At 40.3% G+C, this 21,102-nt stretch overlaps 1 protein-coding gene across 4 annotated transcripts in view; it reads left to right on the top strand.

The window, feature by feature from the left end:
- The first annotated feature begins 4,079 nt into the window (after positions 1-4,079).
- Positions 4,080-21,102, top strand: part of WDFY3 (WD repeat and FYVE domain containing 3) — a 182,851-nt gene continuing 165,828 nt past the window's right edge. For all 4 annotated transcript variants that reach the window (XM_061994269.1, XM_061994271.1, XM_061994270.1 and 1 more), the window contains exon 1: positions 4,080-4,457. The gene's annotated coding sequence lies outside the window, so the exon portion shown is untranslated. The remainder of the gene's footprint in view (positions 4,458-21,102) is intronic.

Below are 21,102 nucleotides of genomic sequence, written 5' to 3'. Positions count from 1 at the left end.
TTAACACTGCAAACTGTGGCTTATTTTGCAGTTACAGATGTGGCCTAAAGTTTTGTGGGTTGGGAATTCTGTTGTGATGCTATGCTCTGTCCTGCTTCTTCCTTACATCCTCATGTTCTTGTTTATAAATCAAATGCTGCTTTATCAGTGGTTTTGTCATAGAAGAAAAGCAAAAATCCACATAATGTTCAACTGTAACAAACTATTCATAAATCATCCACCTTTGAACTCTGAACCTGCCGCACTGGGATGCAAATACTTGTTTGAACTATGTGACTAACATCAACAAACAGCAGAAGAAAGGCTGTTTATGCAAAATCAGGCTGGATTACTGGGCCCCAGAGGGTGAAGGAGGAGTAGTCCTGGCTGATACTTTCTTTGACTGTTACTCCATCCGGTTGTTGGTCTTTCTTCTGTGATGACTCTGTTAATGCTTTACAAATGGTATGAGCTCACTGGTAGACTATTTGTTGGTTGCTTAATTTATTAACTTCTGACAAGCAGTCCATTAGTTTTCTGAAGAACATATGTGATGAGGTTTTTTTTTTTAAAAAGAGTTTTCAAATTTCATCCAAATTCAACATGAATGTCACAGGACAGGGACACTAGACTCTCCACAACTTCACCCTTCCTCTTATTTGATACCAAACATTATCTATAAACACGCAGGAAGGAGTGAAGGAAGAGAATTTCTCAAAGGAAGTCATGAGAATCTTGTATGATGGATACGTTAGACTGTATAAATTTGGAAAACAGTGATGCTTTCTTCTGTTAAAAATATTCTAATGACAAAAAAGGCTAAGAGTTCCTCCGTTTTCTTTCACTTTCTTGAGGCCATTTCTTTCTAGTTCCAGATTTCTCTGTACTATGGTATTAGCTAATATATGTTAACAGGACAGATATAGCTTTACTGACCAAGATGTGTGAAATAAAAGAAATGGAAGTATGTGAGCGTCTCATCTGAAAGTTGAGTGGTATTGCACCACTGAAAGACAATTTTGTTGGTTTTGCCTTTTAATAAAGGAGGCAAATAATTTTAAATCTATCTCCACAGTTTTTAATGATCGATGCCATTTGTGCACGGTTGCTTTGCAAAGTGGAAAAAAAAACCCACTCTAAATAATTCTTTTGTCTAACTATAGCACTGTAATTACTAACTAGCACCTTCTCTGAGAAAGATAAGGAGGTATCCATGATAAGCTTTGCAGAAGGAGACATTGAGAAGGTAAAAAGAGTATCTGGCATCATTCTGTATGGATAGTTACAGCTTGCCATTATTTATTTTGGAACTGTGACAACTAACCAAAACATTTGGGTCTATAAATAGGAATACAACGTGCATTAACTGTGCAAAAAGAAAAAAAACAATATAACTTGGCATGCAGCAAAAGTTGTATCTGGCATACAGCTGTCTGTGCAATGCCTACTGCCATCCTGAAGGATTTTTGTGATTTCCCACTAAGTTCACCTCTACCAATAAAGAACTAGGAACAGCACCAGCTCTGTAAGATTTGATTTTTACTCAGTAGAGTTGGCTAAGATAGATCTTATTAATCCTTTACATGTGAATGATGCAAATTTTCTCCTACACATAAATTACAGAGAGATTAGTTTGCTTTGTAAAAGTGTAACTGTTATGTACTATTCAGACTACATCTCACACAGCAAGTGAAACAATTGTAGGAACAGCTGATGAAATCTGTGCTTCCCCTTGCTGCAGTCCAGAATGAAAATACACTAAAGGGACCAAATGCTGCCTAGTAGCTTGCATGGCATTTTTCCTTCTAGACTGGCATGACTTACTAATAAATGAGAATGCACCTGTAAAGATTCAGGCATGCAAAGAAACACGCATGTTAGCTTTGAATGGACTGAGATACAGACCTTTGTTGTTTTGTAGGACAAACACTCTTCACTGACTTTGACCTCAGCTTTCACTCCAAATTATTTCAGTATGTAATAGAATGTAACTCAACACACATACTTTTCTTTCTGTGTATATTTTACTCCATGATGTATACAAAACATAGTGAGTGCTCTTAATAGGCATCCCCTGAAAGCAAATCTATAGTTTCATGTTTTGACCCTCCTTGTTTTCCCTTCCTATTCTTGTAATGTTTCTCGTATGGCCTTAGCAGTAGACAACCATTTTTTTGTTTTGGTTTGTTTTTTTTTCGCCATGTCAGACCATGGCAATCACTTCTGTTAGCACATCATGTGTGAAGAGAAGGCTGCAAAGAGCGGTTGGGTAGAGAGAATGTGGCTGGGGGAGAGGTAGTTAAAATGCTTTGTGTCCAAAAAGTGGGGGAAAATAGGCATTTTGATAGGAGAGAAAAGATACACATGGCATAAAAATTAAGTTTTTTCCAGTGACACAAGAATACCAGCTTCTGCCACTGGTCATTTGCAGTTGCTGTGACAGGAGTATGACTGACATACTGTGCGTGATTTTTCTCTCTCTGTCTATTCTTTGCTGATTATCCTGCCCAGAAAAAAACAAAAAAAAAGGGAAAAAAAAAAAAAGAAAAATTACAGATATTGCAAAAGGCCAGTTGTTCCACCCCAAACTATAGTCCAGGTTCCAGCAGTGTCCAAAGACACCTTCGTTGTTGTATCATGTAGGCAAGTGGATTACAAACTTGTCCTTGCTTATTTTGTTTTTCAGTTGGGATAAGTAAGGTTTGTTTGTTTGGAGTTAACACTTTTGTCAGTGACTGCCTCTCACTCCCGACATCCATAAATCTTGAAGTAGAGGCCTCCTCCACCTAAACAGGAATGGGATGACTTCCACTGTCAGATGAATAGCGGTACATCAGCCAGTAAAAACATTAAGTAGATTTACATGTTTGAGTCTAACAGCCAGAAGAAGACTGGATATATGGCATTTACTCTGTTTGTCCTCAAGTACGACAGAGTACACCGTTTCATTTAATAATATCCCCTAGCAGAGGCAAGAGGCAACATTACTGGATCTTGGTGCTTGTGATAATTTGCCAATGAAACACAGAGGTCTTTGATGGTTTGCGCATGTTTATTGCAGCTTTTACCCCTGCAGCCAGATTGCTATTTAGACTTTTCAGTGAAGACTTCGGAAGAGATTCTGTAAACAAAAAAATATGCCAAACGAAACTATGAGAGGGTGAACGGCCGCTAGTGGCTGATTTCTTGAAGCAGGTAAGTTTATAAGTGACTGGAAAAATGCAGAAGGGTGGACATACCTTTGAGCCCTTCCTCAGGAATGCCAAACGGATGAAGCTCACCCCAGTGTTTAAGTGACTTCCTGTACTGCATGCCCAGCATGTGGCTAAACTAAGGCTCTGACCACTGCCAAAAGGAGTCCTTTGGCTGTTGGGAATTTAATGGAATTTCTGGCTTAATTAGGGAAAGAGTATCTATTTCTGTTTAAACATTTGGATCATATGGATGAGATTGGCTGACCAGCAGAGATCCTCTTTGTGGTTAACACCATGGATATCCAGTGGACTTTCCCTGGATGTACACTTGATTGAAAAGCTAAGGGAAAGCACCTCAAACCCGACCCGAAGGTGGCTTCTTTGCTCCTGTATGAATCTGCATTTCTTTGCCCTCCTCCTACATGCAGGTTCCTGGCTGGGACAGCTTCTTCTCTCGGCAGGCTGGGTAGCATGTCTTCTTCGCCGGCCTGTGGTATTTGGGCTCGTGGCAAGGACAGAGGGGAGACAACACTGGCTTTCCGTGCCCGAGGAGCGAGATTTCTGTTTGAGAACCAAGCCCACCTGCCGGGAAACCACCGCTTCAAAAAGTGAGATAATTGTATAAAGCCCCAGAACTAAGAAGGGGCCCTGTGTGTTTGTCGAGCCAATCCAGTCTGGATGAGGAGCTCCTCGGCTTGCTGCTTTCCCTCTGAGGGGAAGGAGCGGCGGGCTGGTCCCTGAAGAGCTGCTCCCGCCGGCCCGCCATTACGGACCATCTCTCCTCAAGCGGTCTGGCCGGGCCGCGGGAGCGGCGGCGACCGTAGCCAGCCGGGAGGAGGAGGAGCGGAGGGGAGGAGGCAGCGCTGGCAGCCGGGCGGGGAAGGGGGGCACTCAGCGCCGCGGAGGAGGAGGACTAAGATGGCCACCAGCCACCGCGGGGAGCGGCCCCGCTCCCTTCGGCACGCCTCGCGCGGCCCCCTCGGCCCGGCCCGGCCTTGATGGGGCCGGAACGACCCCAGCGCCCGGACGCTGCAGCGGCGGCGGCGCCTCCCGCCGGAGCCCGCCCGGGCCGCAGCGGGGCAGCCGCCCTCCTGGCCCGGTCCGCTCCGCCCGGCAGCTGCCACTCCGTCGCGTAACCACTTCCCTGCCCTGAGCCGTGCTCTCGGCAAAGAAAGGACAGAGAGGAGGAGAGGAGACGATCGGAGAAAGGGCCCACTACCCCCTCCCCGGCCCGGCGGGCCGGGCCAGGCACAGCGGCACCGACGGGGACCTCTCCGCCTCCTGGTGAGTGCCTAGCGGCCGTGCCCGACCCTCTCCGGGACTCGGCGCTTTGTTGCACCGGCGCCGGGCCCGGCCGCACCGCGGGCCTGGCGCGGCGGGCTGCGACCCCCGTCTCTCCTGGGGTGTCGGTTCCGCTTGGTTTGGCTCGGCTTGGCCACAGGCCGCGGCGGCCGCTCCTCTCCCCGGGGATGCCGTGCTGACCGCCGCCTCCCACCGCCGGGTAGGAGGGGGAGGTGGCGCAGGTGCCTCGAATGATGGATCATTGTCGCTGTGTGGGTACCCCCTGCCCCCCTTCCCCTTGGCCTTTCAATGTTCCTCTGGCCACGGCTCCGGGGACAGGGCTACCTGCGGGCCGAGGACACTGGGCAGGGGCTATGCCGCGGCCCCGGCCTGTCAGGGCCGCGGCGGCGGGGGGCTCGAGTGAGGCTCTGGGGGGTCGACGGAGCTCTACGGGCACTGCGGCGTCGCTGAGCCGCTCCGGCGGCCTTTGTTGTGACCAGGGAGGGCGGTTCTCCCGCGGCGGGGGTGCGGGGGGGGCCTGCCGGCCTCAGCCTTTGGGCTGCGGGGAGCCAGGCCTCGGGGGGGGGGTGCCGCCCGTTGGCCTGGGCTAGCCTGGGGAGTGAGCCCGAATCGCAGGTGGGGAAGTGAGTGGCCTTTTTTTTCAGCTCAATTTTATTTTTATATATTTAGTTATTTTGATTGCAGCCCTCGAACTATTGACCCCGTCGTGCCGCAGGGACGTTCAAGTTAAAATACCCAGAAGGTTTCCTCTACAGTACGTCCCCGGGGGCGGGAGGTTGTGGCTCTTGAGGAGTGCAGAGCATGGTGTGGGGGGATTTGTGGAGTCGCTGAGGTACCTACAGTTTGTCTTCAGCATTTTGGCCCTGCAATTCTGGGAGGTGATCTGCATAGATGAAGAGTTTTGCATAGAGGCTGGCCAGTAGTGTTGGCTGCTGAGACCCTGTGTGATGTTCATTTTGAAAGATTAGGGTTGTAATTTCTAGCTGTGCTTACGTATGCCTCTATAGAGAGAGACTTATGGAAGAAATATTGCAGGGGACTAAATGTAGTTATTTTGACCTGTAATTTCGTGACTAATTTAACTGAAATCTCTGCAGGCTGGTTCTGCAGAGAGCCAGCTTGATCCTGGGCATATTTTGATGACAAGGTAGCAGTATCTTGAAGTTTGTGTGAACTGACATTTCTATAGTATTTTGGTTGTCCTGTGCAGTTTTGGTAGACTCAGAGCATTTTCAAATGTGAAACTGAAATATGAATTGGTCAATTGCAGTAAGCTAAGCAAATCCTTCTCTGCTTTTAGGATTTAGGTAGGTGTGTTTATGAAGCAGAGTACTGCATCAGGTACTGAAAACGTGCACCCATGTTAATATGGCATTGTGCCTTTGTTCCATGATCCTGGTAATCTAACTTTGGCTGCGCATTTGTACCACGAGTATCTCCACACTATGTGGTGTGGGTCTGTTGAGTTCAGTTGTAGCCAGCTCTGGAATACTCAGAACGGTTGATAGTAACATGTTTTGGGTAGGAAAAAAAAGCCTCAAATATCAGCAGTGGTAGATTAGAGTTCAGTGAATGATATTCTTCAGTTTGGTATGTATTTGCAAGGAACTGGACATGTTTGTTTGCTTTTCCAATTTGCTGGGCACTTTTATGCTGCTAGACGTGGAATAAAAATGTAATATATTTTGAGTTGTGTGGTTAGAGCTCTTATTGCAGCTCTTAGCCAGCTGAATATCTGATTCAAATTGAAGCAAGTTAGGCACAATGCTGTGTGATTTTTTTTTTTTTTTTTTTTTTTAGTATCTTCAGCACCCATGTTTAAAAATGTATTACAATATTTCTGTGTCAAGATTTAAGTGAGTCAGTGTGTCCAGTTTGTTTATTTGCAGTTCAGTGCACTAAGATCAGCTACTTGATACTATCGTTCACAAGGAGAAGAAACCCTCATTTCTTTTTTTCAAAACAGTAACAGAAAGATGAGAAGTAACAAGATTATTATAATTCTTAGTATTTTCAAACTGTAAATGACAAATGTAGTTCAGAAGTCTGCAGCATCTTCTTGCATGTTGCTACATGAATTGGCTGAGAAGGTATGCCAACAGCCAAGGGGGTGGGGCATGAAAACCGTGGTAGTTAACTCTGGTTTACTGGAGCTAAACTATCGAGTATACAAGGTGAGCAAATCTTCAGGATGTACTAACGGAGCCTTGGTGTTACAGGAATTCAGCAACAATGTGTTTCACATCTGCCAGTCTATTTCATAGTTTTCTGGAAGTGTTCATTTGGATTTTTTTAGCATACAGAAAGCTTCTGGAATACTTCATGTGCAGAGGATGAGGCGAGTGTGGGCAAAAGTTCTGCTTACACTTTGAAATGCTCAGGACTGTCATGAGATTGTTTGGAAACTTTGATGTTGGAACATGGTGTTTCACTTCCCAAATGTAGATGTTAAGTGTTCTGTTGCGTTATGTTGTGGGGATTTACTTGGGTTTCTGAAGATGATCTAAGCTGAAGAATGTAAAGAAAACCAGTAGTTCTCTATCTGACAGTTAAATTGCTGAAGGACAAATCTGCTGGTGTTGATTAGCAGTTTTGTTCGTGTTTGTAAGTGATTTTAAGTTCCTGTTGCAAAATAGTGAAAATACTGTTTAAGCACTGGCCTTTGACTTGCAGGACTTCCTGCCATAAGGAAGTCTTGTATTATTTGTCCAAAATAAACAGATTTTGGAGAGGGCGGATGTGATATGCTGTGAGAAACTGTATATTTTAGTAATAATTTACCCCCTAGTGCTTCCATTTCTGATCATTACATCCATGGAAGTCTATATTTATGATACATTATTGGAATGAAATTTGCATTTTGTAATGGAAAATAGAATCTTTTGTTAGTCCATAGTACAATTTTGGGGTATGTGTGTAGGGGAAAACAAATGGTTTCTTCATGGTTTTTAATAATGAAGTTTTTAACTTCACTGTTTTCCTCCTTGAATTTCTTTTTTCTGGTGGTGGTGGTGCTAATTGCAATAGTGTATGATTTAAAATGTCCAACTTGTCACAAATACTTACGCTATTAGTTTGGCAATGCTGATTGTTTTGAAAAATACTTTTTTTCTTACTTATATGTCCTGAGGGACCTACAAGTTGAGTCATAATTATAAGCCTTCACATTTCAGTATTGAAGGTCTGAGGCATACTGACATAAGACTGTCACATACCCTGGAAGAGTTTACTGCTTTAAGTTTGTAATTTGGTTTATTTTTCATCTTGTAATAAATAGTTTCACTCTTGTATAGCTCTTGTTATTGTCTATAAGAGACTTTACATCCTGCTGCTGTGCTGTTCATGCCTTGTTCAGGCTGAGTAGGAGAAGGCAGGACATAATTATAAGGCCTTTATGCACATTGGGTATAACTGTTGCTGTATCCTGTATTCCTATTTCTTGTTGCCAAAGCTTTTGATATTAGATACGAAATTCTGCTAGTGGCTTGTAACATTTTAGCTGAAGTCGTTGGTGCGGACCTGACAGCGCTTCAGGCTTTGCAAGACTGAATGTGCATTATTGGTGATCCAGCCTTGAGAGCATCTGTTTGGTTAGCAAGCCATGTTTCCTGGTGCAGTAACATAAGCTTTTGCTTATTGGTTGCATCTCCTAGTCTTCTGTGGTATTTTGAGTAAGTGCATACAGCACTTTCTTTTTTTTTTTTTTTTTGACAGTGAGAGATAACAGAACTACCTGTAGACCCTTTATATTTGGGTCACTTATCAGATGATTATTCAGGCGAAGTTAGACGATCCATAGCACAGTTATTGCATATCTTGCTTGTTCTTTATACAAACACTCTATTGGAGCTTAGCAGGTGAAAGAGGAGTAGGAAATACTATGTAAAACTGTTGAGTTAGTATTATTTGGCATTTTCTGACTCAAAGGGGCTTGTTTAAACCCTCAGTGTTGATTTGATATTCATCTGTAATTAAAAAGAACTTTTATATGAATGGTGAAGAGGGAAGAATCTTCAGCTAATTTGATTGCAATATACATGCCTGGAAAGCATTTAAATCCAAAACTGTAAGGGTTGTGTGAACTTGACTTTTCTTCTTGTTTTTCAAGGTAGCTGAAGGGTATTGGGGAGTGTTGGTTATTCCTTGTGGCCCTTGCCTGGCTCAACATACCTCCTTTTTCATGAGAGTTAGTCAGAAAGTACCAAAGATTGCTAGTTATTCAGCTGAATAACTAGCACACATTGGGCACGTTCTCCTCCCTTCCTCCCCTTCTCCACTTCAGAAGGAGATTTGATGACTGCCATGAGGACTGGATAACAGCAGCCTGGAGCAGAGGCCATGGCTTTAGTCTCAGGTGCTGATGTCACTGATGTTGGACTGGCTTAGACCTTCTAGGAGCTCTTAGCCAGTGTGGAGGCTTTCAGACAGGTGTGAAGTGAGGTGTGAGTCCAGTAGCTGCAAAGAAGGAAGAATAGGTCTTGATCCTTTTGTATTTGCTTTGCTCTAAGCTTTCAGGAGGTATGTTTTTTTCTCATTTCCCTTAAGATTTTTGTGAGTTTTTCCCTTAAGATTTTTGCTTTTGACTTTGCCCCAGAGATGTTCATGGGAAAAATTTTCCTAATTTCTGTTCTGTGTGGAAGTGTGCAATTGACATGATTTTTTACTATTATGCTGATGTTTTTGGAATTTTGAATAACAGCAGGGACTCTTTTGGGAATTTTTTTATGATGCATTTTCTTCTTTTTCTTTTTTCTCTGCTTACCTATTGAGCAAAGCTGTGACTGTGGAAGTAGAACTGTCTGTATTGAGATTTGGGAAGAAAAAATTGACGTTTCTTTGGAATTTGATTATTGCAGTGAGAGCTACGTGTCATCTTTTGGGATCTTTCCCTTTTGAGGGAAAACAGTTTTGATTGTGTTGCTGGTTTTAGTGTTTCTTCATTTTCCTATGAGGGATTTCTGCTTGTCTTAAGCATGTGACTTGCTTCTGTCATATTGCAGAATAGGATGAGATTTGCATAACTTTGTGTAGCACGTGAAAAAACGTATGTTCAGAAATTTTGAAAGTGATAGAACAGTGCTACGCTAGGAAAGACTGTATTGTGTGGAAGTAATGAACAATAAGGGATGTTGAATGGTACAAAGACATAGAACTTAATATTTTTGAGTAAACATTAAGAAATGTAAGAGAAATAAGATGGATGCATGTGAATTATAGTTTAGTTCTTACACCTTCGTAAAATTTCTATTTCCTTTCTTTGCATTTTGTTACAGTACTACAAAGTTGAAACTTTGAGCAGCTTGGCTAATAGTGTACAGACAATAATAAGTTTCAAAACACAGAGAGGAAGGAGATTTTCCAGATGGCCTATTTCATCCCTTTATCTTCTGCTCTAGAGAAATTGCATGTTAGATTGAAAGTATGTAAGAGTTAAACTTGTACTTTTTCAGGCTGGGTAGATATTGATCACTTACATGCCTAGCTTAAGCTTCTTATTCCAGTTCTGAGACGCCTGTCTTAGAGAAGTCAGAGCCTTTATAGTTGGCTTTTGCCTACTTTTTTCCAGCAACTTTTCCTACAAACTTCCTAGTTGGTGAAAGAAGTTAGTCTCTCTCAAATAATCCATTTTCTTTTTAAAGGCCATACCAATTTTGTTTCTGGACGTGCCTTGGAGACTTTTTAGTGCAGGGTTTCAGAGCAGGAGGCAGTTAACAAACTCAGTGCTTAACTTAAAGCAGTTGTGCCAAACAAATGGAGAAAAGTAAAACATTCAGATCTGACAGTTTGGTGGTAATGAGACAGACACATGACTAGAAAGGGAGAACATTCCTTAGATGCTTTTTAGAGTCCTTCATTTTTGGAATGGTGTGGCTTCAGTGAGAATGTGGATCAGGAGCGCTTGATAGAAGTGTTCATCTGACTAGAATTTCTAAGGCATCACCATGCATTCAGTAGCTCTATCTGGATTGTCTTACTCTTAGGTTTTCTTAGTATCATTCAGCCAGGTGGAGTGTGGGTGCAAATGAGCCATGTTTTATGTTCTTATTTTCAAATGAAGACATGGTACAACTCTTAGTATAATTCAAAGCAAACTGGTAGCTGATGGGATATTGCTTCAGAAAAAGGACTGTATTGGAAGCCATGATGATAAATAGTGTTACTTACTGCTCCTGGTTCTTGCTGAGAACCAAAATTTTAACTCATGGACGAGTTATAATAGAATGAAGGGCAGTTGTATGAGACGGGCTTCCTAAAGTTTGTGTTTGGTTGCTTGGCACTCTATGTATATACTTTTTGTATCATTTCAGTTTAGGAGAATAGAAAGAGAAGTTACAGGACTAAGAAAATACTTGGAGTGTTTGGAAGGTGAAGGTATGCTTAAAAAAGGCAAAAAATGCACACAGAGAGAGCGCATGTGCTTTTTAATGAAAAATATTGCAAACTATCAACTCGCCTTGGTAGTTTTCAAGTGCTTGCCTGACGGACAGTCTCAAAAGGGAGAGGGCTGTTCAAAATGCCTTAGGGAGAGTAAAGATCATTAAGATTAATCAGATAAAAGTGTGGTTGGCATAATCAGCCCCAGCTTTTGCCCAAGATTTATTAGACTGATGTAGATTATTGGCCTTTGAGTTGTTCATAGTAGGTGGACTGTGCTCATGGAAGCTTTTTTTTGTTTGTTTTTGGTTTGTTTTGCTTTGGCCAGAGCATATGGATGCTTCAGTGGCAATACTAATTTAAGTAGTTCTTGCACCCAAACTATGGGGAGCAGGGGGCAAGTTTTGTGTGGAATTACTGCAGCAAGTTCAGAAATAATCATAATTTTTTTTTTTTTTTTTTTTTTTGAGGAGGGGAAGGAACAAAGGGACTGTCTGAGAACAGTCAAAGAAGTAATGGGAACCAAGAGCTGGGAATTCCTAGCTCTTTCAGGTTTGCTGCTGTAAGCCTGTATATCTGTCAGAATTGTCTTATAGAACCAGGGCTTTACTGTTCTCATAGTGGAAGAAATTTACAGGACTTTGGGTTTTCCCATATATGTTTTTTTTCATTCCAGAAGCTTTTGAATCCTCATTGAATTGGGAGAGGGTGGACTTACGTGTTCTGACTTTGAAACAGGAAAGAAGAGTCCTTTCTCTGCAGGTTGATTGTAACAGGACCAGTATCTACTGTTTTTGTGCCAAGATTCACCACCTTCATAGCATTCAGAATGTCATTGATGGTCTTAGGAACTTATCTGTGCAGATGTTTTCTTGCCAAGACTAATTTACTTCGGTGGAATTTTATGGAGGTCCTTGGGTCTTCATGTGAGACTCAGGGACAAGACCAAGGCCTTAATTTGTATTTGTGTGAGTACACAGAGTACAGAATGTATGGCATGGTACAATGACAGACAAAGCAGATAACGAGTGCATTTCATAATGTAAAATTTGAGCCTTGTGTTGTTCTCAGGGTTGCTAACCCAAGAGTGAAATGTGCAGTGAAATGCAGGCCCTCTGTTGTGAGATTGTCTCAAGTTGTGGCTTTTAAAGCATTAAAGCACAAAATAAAGTGAATTTCCCCTTTTTTTTGGTTTTGAGCCTTGAGCATGCTGTTGACAATTTTTTCCCACAGCTGTGAGAGTTAAAATATTTTTGGAATCTTTACCTGGCAAAATGCTCAGAGTTGAGATGCCATGAATATGATGAGGTTAAGAGGGATGTGGTCAAAGGTGGCAATACTCTTGTCATCCTTTTTTTACTGGCAGGTACAGTGACTGAAGAGAGGTGAAATTAATTTTGTTTGGGAGTTTCTTTATACTTGCAGAAGAAAGGATGCATCTCTGAAGAGGCAAAAATACACATTCTTTATAAGCAGCCATGTGGAATAGACATAGAAACAGTTTTGGTATTGCATCATGAATTAACTGCTAATATTTGAGTTGGTAACAGGGAGCCACAATAGAAATGTAAAATTGAAATCTCTGTGGATATGATCTAAGAGGATGCTAATTTGCTTGTTAATTAGGTTTGCAAAAGTTTCCTTTTCACGATTCTGAGCAGTGAGGATAGACTAGTGAGTATTTAATTTAGGTTTTGAGTGGGTCATGAAGTAACCAGGGAGTGTATCTCTTTAACCTTTTCATTATTATGTTACTAGTGACAGTAAAGGCACAGTAACAATGCTTTTTACTTTGACAGTAGTAATTTCTGGTGACAAATATTTTGCTTTCAGTTTTTTATCAGGAACATAGCAATGTTCCTAGAAATGTTAGATTGGGGGAAAAAAAAAAGAAAAATATTTCTTGCTCTGTGTTTGAAATCCTTTGCAACTTCACTATTAATATAGTGAAATATAGCTGGAATTTTGGATTTTTGCCTACTTACTTGTACAGTTACTTGGTGTGATTTGGTATAGCCTACTGTGATCAGTGGCACCACCTAAAGCTGTAACCTATTTTTATTTCAGTAAAGCACATGGGGGGGGGCTGTGTGTGTGTATATATATATATATATATATATATATATATATATATATCTGTGCTTCAAACACACGGGATGATCTGAATGTTTGGGATTTGATTTGTTTGTGTTTTTTTTTAAATAAGTGGAAGAGAAAGTGTGAGTGTATTGCAAAAAATGTTTTTTGTCTAGTTGTGTCTTTAAATTGTGATCTTTCTTTATAAAAGGAGATCAATATAGCTGTTGTTTCTCTGAAGCAGCTACGTATTCTCTACATATGTTCTCTGAGTTGAGTAGAGAATATACCAAGGTGAAATTTTAGTTTCCTCTGACACAGGTAGAATAAATTTAAAAGATGGAAACTCCTTCTCTTTCCTGCCCATCCTCTTTTCCATCATCTTTTGAGGAATGAAGTTCAACTTGCAGCCTGAGTAAGGATGAATATTTGAAATGAAAACATAATAGCACAGCACACAATAATAAGCTTATCTAAATTGTTTTTAAAAAGTGAAATGTTACCATCATTAGTAGGTGTTCTTGTTATATGCGGTTCCGATCTGTTTCGTTACATTAGGCTGAGGATTGTGGTGGTGGAGATCCTTACAAAACCTGCTTGTTGTCTGCCTTCCATAGCTCTCAATGCTGCTTTTCAGTAGGAAAGTGGAGCAGCTCAAATGTTGCAGGGTCCTGGTGAATTGAAATACATTTCCTGATTGTGGTTAATTTCTCTGTAGCTCAACGTTAATTTACCAGTGAAGTTCACCAGCCTGTGAATCCCTATGATTGAGGGCCAGATATTCTATGTCTGCCAAGCAATACTCTCTTATACTCTAGTTTATTTATTTTTTTTTTAATGTGAGAATGAAGGTTCCTTCTAGGAGCTTTCTTGAAATATGATGCCTTTATAACTATTTCTGTGGATAGCTGTAATAAGTTACATAGGATTCAGCTATGGTTTGAGACTGTTTCACAGGGGAATGTGTGTGGAGAGAGAAAGAGGGGTGGTTGTTAGGTTGTTTTACTTTCACAAGCCTACCTCTTCAAACTTGTCCTTAAAAGTGTGCTTAAAGAAGCATGGTGAACTTTCTGTCACTTCCAAAAATGCATTTAAAAATTATGTTATGTTTTGGTCCTTGTCCAAAATGCTCAACAAAACCAGGTGTTTTTAGCAGTCCTATTTGGTCAGATATTCTAAAATTAATTTATCTGATATTCTAAGAAAGGCTTTCTAGTACATATGGGTATTGGAGCCATGTTGAAGGGCTTATTCTGATTTTAATTATGGAGCAAGACTTGAGTTCAACAGACCCACTGCTGTCTGTGAATACTGGTTTTTTATTATGTGTTGGGAGGAAGGTGTCATCTTAAAATTGAGGTTCACTTTGGACAGTTTGAATGCATGAAAGAAGTTTTGGTTGGAAGGGACATCTAATCCTGCTTAAAGCAGAACATTTTCTAGGGTGTTTTAGTCAGGAGGCCTGACTTTTATAGGACAAGATAAGAGGTAACGGATCTGGGGTAAGGTTTTGGTGTGCTTTAAGCAGCAAGTGAAGACATGTGAACCTTTCAGGTGCACTGTGAAGCACTATGGCATATAGAGGGTGGGTATTAGGGTTTTTTTCCTTTTTTTTTGGATGTGATACTGAACATAGTAAGATATGAAAGTACTTTATATTTTACTGTAATTGTTTTTCATAATTAGACTTATAGGTGGTCTATTGCTTACACCTGCTGTGTTTGCTCTTAGAGTGGTGGGCAGCAGTTACTGGTGTCACTGGCTCTGAGGTGCTCGCAGTGGCTAGCGTAAACTTCATTGGACGATTAGCACAGCATGTGGAAGGCTTGTACCTCTGCTGTGGTGAAAGTGTGGTCTTTTCTGAATTTAAACAAATTAATTCTAAACAATAAGTGTTCTTTGAACCTTTTACTTTGCTCAGAATGTGCATTCAAGGAAATAAACTCGTGGTTAATCAGGGGAAGAGGACAGAAACTCTATCAGAAACATCTTAGTTTGACTGAAACTTTGTTGTTAACTCGGAACATAGGAAAAATATTGTTCAGAAGTTACGCTGTCTTGTTAAAGCATTAAATAATATTTGGGGGAAGAGCCTCTGAATAATACAGTTTTTTAGAAGAGCTGCATTGCTTGGGATTAATGCATGGTCTTGATGTGTAAAGAAAGAAATCATAGAAAGTGCACGGTGTTGCGTTTTCTTGTTAACGTATGAAAACCTTCCTTGAGTAGTTTTTCATATAATTGTTTCAGGAAGGTAGCCTTGTCTGCATATATGGAAAATGGAGACCTAATAAAGACTTATTATTTGTCTGTTATTTTATCATTAATATTAATATTGCTACTACTTCTTTATACTGGGCAAGAGGCATTTGTTCTGCAGATACTTTGAAGAATTTTGTAGAATTATTTTGCTGAGCATACTTGACCTTTTTCTTTACCCTTCTTGTTAAAGACATCTGTAGCCATGGCCACTTTGCCAGTTAGCAAGTTTAAACTACCAATAAAAAGTAAAACCAGCAAAGTAGATCTCCTTCTTAGCTCCCCCAGTTTCTTCAGTACCAACAATTAAGCAGAACTAAAAAAAAAAAAAAAACAGTCTGGCAAACAAGTCATGAGGATTCAGCTCTCTCATCAGGTAACTGCTAGAATAATGCTTAGGCTGAAGTGTCAGGAGTGAAGAATGGCGCTTGATTGCTTTAGTGCTCAGATATACATGTTTCTAGGCTTCACACCTAGGGTGATGTGTGGAGTGCGGGCCTTGTCATTTATAGCCTGATGGGCAACTGTGAGTCTGACACTAGCCATACCCAGAGTATTCACAGGCTGGAGGAAGGTCGTTTTTTTCTGGCTAATGGATGAAATAACTTGTCTGTAGCGGAAAGTGCTGCCAAACTGTCTCCTCAACACATAGGGGTATATAGCTGTGTTTATAAACCACCACTCGTTGGAAGTATGGCAGTGTTCATTGTGTCCAATGGAGGAATAATATTTTTCCTTAATTATAGCAAACTTAATAAAAGTGGTGGGGAGTTTCAGTGCATTAATTTCTCCTAATTTATCTTTGCAGTTTTCTGATGCCCATTTTTGGTGTCTTCCCCTGTTATGTATGAACTGACAATAAATGGCACAACACACACTATGTACTTATATTTGTTGCAATATTGCTGTTCCTTATTTCTTTCTTACAAAAAGAAAGTGATGTTCTCACCCTCTCTTTTTTTCATTGCTATGTTTAAGTATTTTGAAGTTAGTAAGTAAGCTTCTCACTCTTATTTATGCCTTTATTCTTCTCTGTAATGAATATCCTGAGGTGAGATTCTTAAGGCCTAATGAATATTTAGAAGAGTAAGCTGGATACCTGTATTAAAAACACCATACTGTCTCAAAACTTGTATCTCTTAATAGGTTTTTCTTTTTTTCTGCTGTTTGTTGTGCCATGCCTTGTTGATTCATCCTGAAGAAAAACTATCCCTTTTTTTTCTTTACAAAAAAAAAAAAAAAGAAAAGAAAGGATATCAGAGAAAGAGGAAGGAACTGAGAACATGGACATTTCAGAGCAGGATCTGAAAAATATGTTTACCGGAGCAGTGTAGTTACAGTGCTTGAGATCTTTTCACTCTCTATGGTGTCCTTTCTTGCTTAAAACCAACTATATTTTGAAAAATCTGGTACTTCAGTAGTGATCTTTGGACGATTATAATGGTTTTTACAGTAGGTTGACCTGCTTCTGCAGGGGGATTGGACTAGATGATCTCTAAAGGTCACTTCCAACCCTACCACTCTATGGCTCTATGATAAGCAGTAACATGTCGTGCATTGGTTGCAACATTTTTTTTAGTTGGAAGAAAGTGTCTCTTTAGAAGGGTGTCCTGTGTAATGAAGGGCTCTGAGTTAGGGAGAAATCTTACATGATTAGTAAGCTATTCTGATCACTTGTCAGTCTCCAAAGTGATTTTTATTTCCAGACTGAAAGTGAGAGTGCTCACCTCCCAGTGCGTTTTGTAATACTATTATCTGCTAGGTCAAAGAGTCCTGGGCTATGTAAATATGATCTACATACAGAGAAGATGACCTGGTCTCTTTTAAACTTTCTCTTGACCTTCAGTAATGAATTTAGCTTTCAATGATAAATAAAATGTATTTAAGTGATTGGTAGTCACTGTTTTATTCTAGTTACCCTCTTGAGCTTAAGATCCTTTAAGAAGAATGACCTTTAGAAATCTCAGAGTAGTCTGTTGACATATGAAGTAGTATATATTTCTTGCCTGCTTTGAAACCCTCCCTTCCTTCTCCAACCATCTCCCCCAGTATGGAGGTGCCTCCTACTGCATCCAGGGTGCATGAATTATTGGCTTCTGTTAATATATTGGTGGCATTAGCTGGTGTACCTTTAATGTGATTAAAGCGAAGTTGCTGAGCTGAAGGCATTAGTTTAATGATGCTGAGCAGCATGTGCCAGCTTTGTTAGTCTGACTGTTCATATGAGGAGACCATATTTATCTCAAAAGCATCGATTTAATAATGTGGGTGAGCTAGGAGATATGTGTTTTGAGAAAGATATCTGGGAAATCTGAACTAATATAGCTTTTCTAAACAATATTATTGTGGTCACTTACAGTTGAGTCTCAAAATGGAAGAGATATCACTACCCAGTAGGAGGCAAGGGCTTGAACTGAGTTTTGTTTGTTGGTTGGTTTTTTTTTTTAATTATTTGTTTGGCTTTTTGTTTGTAGGAATTTTTTCCTGTGGTGGTTGGTTATGTGTGTGGTGGTTTTTTTTTGTCGTTTTCATTTTTGGGTTTTTGTGGTGGTGTATATTGATTTTGTTGTTGGGTGGGATTTTGTGGGATTTCCCCCAGCCCCCTCACAGTATAAAGCATGTCATATGGTTTCTTTTTGGCTTTCACTATGTTGGTTGTGCTGTAAACAGGGCAGGGAGATGGAGGCAGAGACAAAGCAGTGCCTTTTGTGCCTTAGTAGTTCTTGGAAGCCCAGTTATCCTCTGTTCTAGGGAAACTATCCTAGTGGATCTGTAAGCCTAAGAAAACTGTTGCAGCCGTTATGCAATACTGTTTTGTGCTAGTCTGTCTCAGATATAGGCAGAGCTTTTGTCCCTGATGCCCTGCAACCTTGTTACCAGTGCTTTTGCTGGATGGTGCAGTAGTTGTTCTTCCTTTGGGTGTCATCGCCTGTACACTCTACATTATCAACATCCTTGTAAGTTTTTCAGCTGCTTCCAAATGGTATGCTGACAAGTCTGGACAGGCAGACGGAAGGAATGTATCAGCTTGCCACAAGTAAGAGAACCCAGCTTAATGACCCATTGCACTTTCTGCACCTGTAGGTTTGGCCTGTGTGCTGCTGTTACTCCTGGGAGTTTTTTTAAATGAAACAAATGGATTACTTAGCTTCCCTTTTTTGCTTTGTTTTTATATTCAGCTCTTGCAAAAAGCTGCATTACTTTGCCAGAACATTCATTTATCTTTTCAGCTGGTTTAAGTGTTTTTGAGGAGTCTTTTTTTGTATGCTCTTCCAGGTCTGCCCTTGAAAGAAAATTCTTGTTCCAAAACTGTTTTGGGGACTTGCTGAAAGTGTATTGCTGATACAGTGTTTCAGATTTATGCCAAAATGTGTCCTGGAAATGCTTTAGAGCAGGAGAGAAACCACAAGTAGCAACATGGGGCTGATACGCTCAGACTCCATCAAAATTTCCCTCCCCTGCCTTTTCTTAAAAATAAGTAAGGGTAACTTGTTCCTTTTCATTTAAAAAAAAAAAAAAAAGGAGAATACACTGAAAACTAAAGACACTCTTGCACCCCCAATTGCTTCTGATTATTTCAGTTCATCTGAATCCAGGATGTTGTTTCTGTTTCAAATATTATATATTTTTTAGATGTAAATATTCTGCTATTATTTTAATTTCAGCTTATCTGTGCACAAGTAATTTGGCATCAGCATAGTTTTTTCAGATTTGGAGGATCTGGATTGACTCCCTTTTGTCCATAGGGTTGGTGATCAGTGAGTTGAAGAGTTTTATACGAGATATATAAATCCTAATTCTGTTGCTTTGTGTTTGTTTCTTACATTATCTTGACTGGGATGATATAAGGATTACATTTTATGTTTGTTTCTTTTGCTGAGCAGGGAAGTAGTTGTTGAGACCTTGACACATTTAGGAAATAACAATGTTTATGTTTATACTCCTTTTAGGCCAAAACACAGTAAGCTTTGAGATTTCCTAGACTATGCTACCAACAAAGCAGGCAAACGCCTTTTAATGGTTTAGAGGGAAAACAAGTGACAATTATTTTCTTTGCTTCATGCTATTGCTGCTTTAATTTTTTTTGACCTCTTCCCAAACTAAGCTTTAGGGTTATAAAGCAGGAATAATCCAATTTGAACATGTGCATTTTAGCTTCTAGTGGTTTAAGTAAATAGCTTTTCAGGACTTGTAGGTCTGCAAAACTGTAGTCTGTCTTCTCTTTTGCATCTCCTTCATATCTTCTGAATGGATCTCTTTTTTTTTTTTTTTTCTGCTATATCTAGAACTTGCTTGCTCAATTTTAAATTTCTATGTCGCTATTAATTACTTTGCCTCTTTTTCCCCCCTCCCTCTTTCTTTTTAGTTTGTTCTTTTCTTCCCCCTTTGAAACTTAATTGGGAGGACTTTTTGGGACCTAGAATGACTCTCAATTAAATTTGGAAAGTCTAAAGGCAAATTACCAGGATGTAAAAAGCCTAGTGCCTTAGGAGGAGTTTTGCAGTGAGTTATCTGTCCATTTTTCATTGGAAAAAAAGGTCATTACAGACTTGAAGGATTTGATAGCAGATAGTAGGTGACTGAGTTAAAAGAAATTGCTGATCAACTGAGCCACACAGAGGACAGAGTTTACCTCTCCTAAGTGTGTGGACCCAGCTGTCCAAAATCAAGATAGATGTGTAGCATGCCCTTATAACCTTGGGAGGAAATAATTGATTCCTATTACCTTAGGTGATGGTTTGAAGATCATACTTCCAGAGAGCTCTTTAATGGAAAGCATCAACTAGAGCAACCCTAGGCATCTAAAAAGAAAATAATTTAAGTTAATTATCTTTTAGATATGTAAATTTACAAATAAAACACATTTTAATGTAAACCATTTAGCTGTGCATTCGGAAGTGAGTAGCACAGCTAACACTGGAAGTTTAGCTGTGAACTTTCAGACTTATTTAGTTTTTAGCATTTAGATATCTGTCTTGTAAGGGAATTTTGGAACAGTGACAGATTTTGGTTGTTGAAGTCCTGGAGGACTTTATGCCTGTGGCTTTTCTCCTTCCTTAGCACCAAATCCAAAAAGAATGGATGGAGGTGATGGGCATCATGGTATTGATCCACAATAGCTGTTCCAATTGCATTCAGATTGGTATACTTTAGTGTCTTGAGAGTGGGCTGGAGATGCTTTGCTCTTTGGCTCCCTTGAGTCCTGAATCTGAGAATTGTTCACAGCATTTGCCAGAGAGCCAGGAGAGGAGTGAGGGAACTGCTGATGAAGTTGGTGTAAGGGGCACTTGATGCACAACAGGTCATAGATCAAAATTCTGAGTTTTTGTGGAAGCATTAGGCAAGGTAAGTGGTTTATTCAATTCAGAGCTGAAACATTATAGATAAAGCTGTTCTGCTTTGTAGCATATTCACAATAAGAGGCTTTAAGGATTGGATTATTGCCATCTGTAGCAATCCCTAATGTGGAAAAAAAAAAAAAGTGGAGTTTGAAGTGTTCTGCATTCCTGTTTTGGTGGTTGGTAGTGAGATGCTACTGTGACCTGGCCACTGCTTCTGAAATTGTAACTAGTAAAGACTGCTGCAGTTACAATGACAGCAAAAAGATAGTGCAGCAGAATAGCAACTGTGTCATTTTCCTGAGACAAGTTCAGTGCTGGCAAGTAAAGCTGAGAAGAGTAGGCCTTTCTGTACTTGCTGCTCCTTGAATATCTTGGATATGCAGAATCAATGTGTACTGTGGCCAGCATATTCATTTGTGCAGACTTTCAGATTGGCAGTTTCTTTCTCTCCTTTCACTAGAGATGGATCCATTCTCATCTGCTTTCTTGTCCAGGAGCTGATATACTGGAGTGGTGGCTCATGTAGAATATAGGTTAGATGTCTCATTTCCTTCTTAAATTTATATGTGCTTTTA

The sequence above is a fragment of the Colius striatus genome, chromosome 3 (assembly GCF_028858725.1).
Source record: "Colius striatus isolate bColStr4 chromosome 3, bColStr4.1.hap1, whole genome shotgun sequence".
NCBI classification, from domain to species: Eukaryota; Metazoa; Chordata; class Aves; order Coliiformes; family Coliidae; genus Colius; species Colius striatus.
This window is presented reverse-complemented; position numbering and strand designations above follow the sequence as displayed.